General features: G+C 33.0%; 1 long non-coding RNA gene across 1 annotated transcript; it reads right to left on the bottom strand.

Annotated features, from left to right (window-relative positions):
• Positions 1–2,053: 2,053 nt before the first annotated feature.
• Positions 2,054–2,734, bottom strand: LOC147857331 (uncharacterized). Its single transcript, XR_015530563.1, has 2 exons — positions 2,534–2,734; positions 2,054–2,418 (listed from the first exon to the last, which is right to left on the bottom strand). It is a non-coding gene; the product is annotated as an uncharacterized LOC147857331 (long non-coding RNA).
• Positions 2,735–3,203: the final 469 nt, after the last annotated feature.

Raw genomic sequence — 3,203 nt, 5'->3', positions numbered from 1 at the left:
CGAACTGCAAAACTGTGGCTTAACGGTTTGGTTCAAGTTCAAGTTTTTTTTAATGGTTCGGTTTCAATTTGGTTCGATTTGGGAGGTGAACAACGGTTCGGTTAAAACGGTTTGATGGTTTAGGGTTGCTAGTTGTTTTTTAAAAATAGTTTTATAAACATCTGTTTCAATTTTAAGCCTAATTCTCACATTTTAGGAAAAATCTTTAAAATTTTGAAATAATGAAAAATTGAAAAATTGAAAATTGACATAACTTGAAAACCAAAACTAAACCAGGAAACCACAGTTTTAACGGTTAGGATTTTTTCTAACATTTTGGTTAAAATGGTTTTGTGCTTCAGTTCAGTTCAAGCTTCAAATTATTTAAATGGTTCAGTTTTTGACACTCTTGAATTGAACTGAGCCAAACCGTTGCCGATTGTTAAGTGTAAGTTTTTAAATAACCAAGAACATTGAAATTATCACGTTATACTTACCCAAGTGTCGAAGTAGGTCTATAGAAGCTTCTCTGAAGAAGTTCAAGACTTAGCGATTTATACAAAGCAAGTAGTTTACATTGCCAATTGAAAGGTTAAAAAGCCTCGATGCTATTTAAATTCAACTCGAAGATTTGGTTTCATCGGATTCTGCAAATTGATTGGTGTGTTGTGATTCAGTTCATACATTTTGCTATGTACAATTCACTTGATAGAATAATAATTATGTTAGCTCTCGACATCTTCAAATAATTATAATGTTTGCTTATTATTACTACTGCGATTGTGATTAAGTTAACTACCAAAAAGTGAAATTTAAAAGCGCAACAACAAAATTGATTGGAAAGTTGGTCGAATATTTGTTGGAAATAACAACTATTGTACAATATACACACCTTTTCATGCAAAGAAGATGGATCTATTTAAAGAGTGAAACAAAAATGTGATCTCTTTATAGTGATTTTTGGTTAGTGCTTTCATTAAAAATGCAATGTAGCCTCAAATGTTTCAAACACATAAAATGGTGTCATGGCGACAAAGAAAAGGCATTTATAATCATGCACTTTAGAAAAGTAATATGTTGACAAGAACAATGCGAAACCATTGCCTTTATGATATAAATGGGATCAGTCACGACAAATAATTGTAGTACCGATAAAACTTTTGCTAATAATTACAAACCTAATATTAGAACGCGCTTTCCATAACTAGATTCATTTCATGACCACGAACATATGATCAATGAATTTATAGTCAACTAATCGCTTGTGCTTTTATCTTGAAATTTTGGATTTGCAAATCCATGCTCCACAAACGCACAAGGACTGTTTGAATTTAGGAATGAGCGGAATTATCCATTAGCTATAAGCGTTCAAGTACAAAATGACTCAACATTCGATTAGACATTATAACATAGTTAAATACATTACAAGAAATGTTTCTACATAAATGTAGGCCGTTGTAGCTCCATTTTCTTGTAGTAGGAAGTAGAGAATCAACCCTCCTAAGAGAATTGGTAGAGTTAAACTCGGTAGTTAGGCATTTGGTCATTCATTGATCACTTTGTATACTTTACCTTTTTCACACATATATTTGTACAATTTCTTAAAGACATTTTCGTACATGGTGCCGATTATGGCCCATATTTGGCCAAACACATATCCACACCAAATACACAATATGTTCAAGTAGAACATACTATGTTGAATTTGACGTTTCTTCATTTTGGATGCAATCCATATCGAGGTCATGAATATATACTATTACAACAAGTCAACACTCATGTGAGGTGCAATAATAATGATTACGAATAATTGTTGGCATCACGCATGGTTTGGGTGTCCAAAACCACTAAAAGAATAAATTTGTGATCAAGTTGCGTACTTCTTTTTTCTTGAGGATATTTTTTATTTCCTTAAAGGCAAACAAAGTATGTGGAAGGTAAAAGCTTTTAAATTTTAGTTCTACAATTCATTATAGATCCATGTGTTTTTGTCTCAAGGTTTTATGTTTTGTGTGGGGCCATGGTTTGCGATCTAACATAGATATTTATATCTCATGGCATCAATCCTCAAGTTACAAATAAATAAAGAAGTGAAAATGCAAAGCTTTTAGTCAAAATACAAATTAGTGAGTTCGCAACTTACAAATTGAAGCGGACTAACATACCCTAAAGCTCTCTTATGGAAGCTCGCCTCCTCAACTAAGAAATATCGCTTACCCATGTACACTCCTAGGTTGTATGAGGGAGAATTAGAAAGAGGTTTTCCTTATGTAGCACTGCCTCTCTGGGCAAAATGAAATTCATTCAATAGTAGCACTAACCCTTTCATATGTTTGTTGGAAATTATGCACTCGTGTGATGATTCAACCCACTGTGCACATTTGATAGTGCCATATCCTAGCAACCCACAAGCCTAGTCCACCATTGAATTAAAATTTTCTAAAAACAAAAGCAAAAGCAAAATAGTAAAGAAATATATTCTTAAGAAATATAAGAATAAATATAGCAAAAACAAATAAATTGGAAAAAATGTAATAATTACATAAATATAAACCTTTTGAGAAGTGCTCGTGTTTGTTTGCCCCCTTCGGGGAGGAAAATTGCTTTGAGAAAATATTTAATTATTTTGGGTGAGAAGGAAAGGCGAGACCTCACTTCTGCATTGATACAACCCTTGTTTTTGAGAAAATTATGGATTAAATTTTATTTTATTTCTTCCCTGGAGAGGAGCTTCATTCAATGGACAAATTCAAGATAACCCCCCTAGAAAATAAAACACAGAATTATACACACACAGACACAGACACACTACTTGTGGTCATAGTCGATGTCGTGCATGCACCAGACATGAAGTCTAATCCTTATGGTCAAATTCAATTGCACCACTAAATAACTTAGGGCAAGATGCCCTATGAGCTGATGCTTGACATACATTGAATAACTTAGGGGAAGATGCCTCGCTAGTTGATGTTCGATAGAAATTGAATAAACTTATTGTTTTCTACCCACAACATATGCGCTACTGAAGCTATCTCACAACAATGACTCCTTGCACATAATGTTCTTTGTCAAGATGCATTGACACCCTTTGATAGATTTATATCTATGTTGCAATTGCCAACTCTATTTATGTTTCTATTTTCTTAATATATACACATATTTATATCTATTCTTATAAAAAATTATGAGACCTAAACAAGTTTCTTCCGTAAATGCTCACATGT

This window comes from Azolla caroliniana, unplaced genomic scaffold (genome assembly GCF_043228905.1).
Source record: "Azolla caroliniana isolate FFs.n. ecotype wild unplaced genomic scaffold, voAzoCaro1.0.p SCAF_12, whole genome shotgun sequence".
Taxonomy (NCBI): Eukaryota; Viridiplantae; Streptophyta; class Polypodiopsida; order Salviniales; family Salviniaceae; genus Azolla; species Azolla caroliniana.
This window is presented reverse-complemented; position numbering and strand designations above follow the sequence as displayed.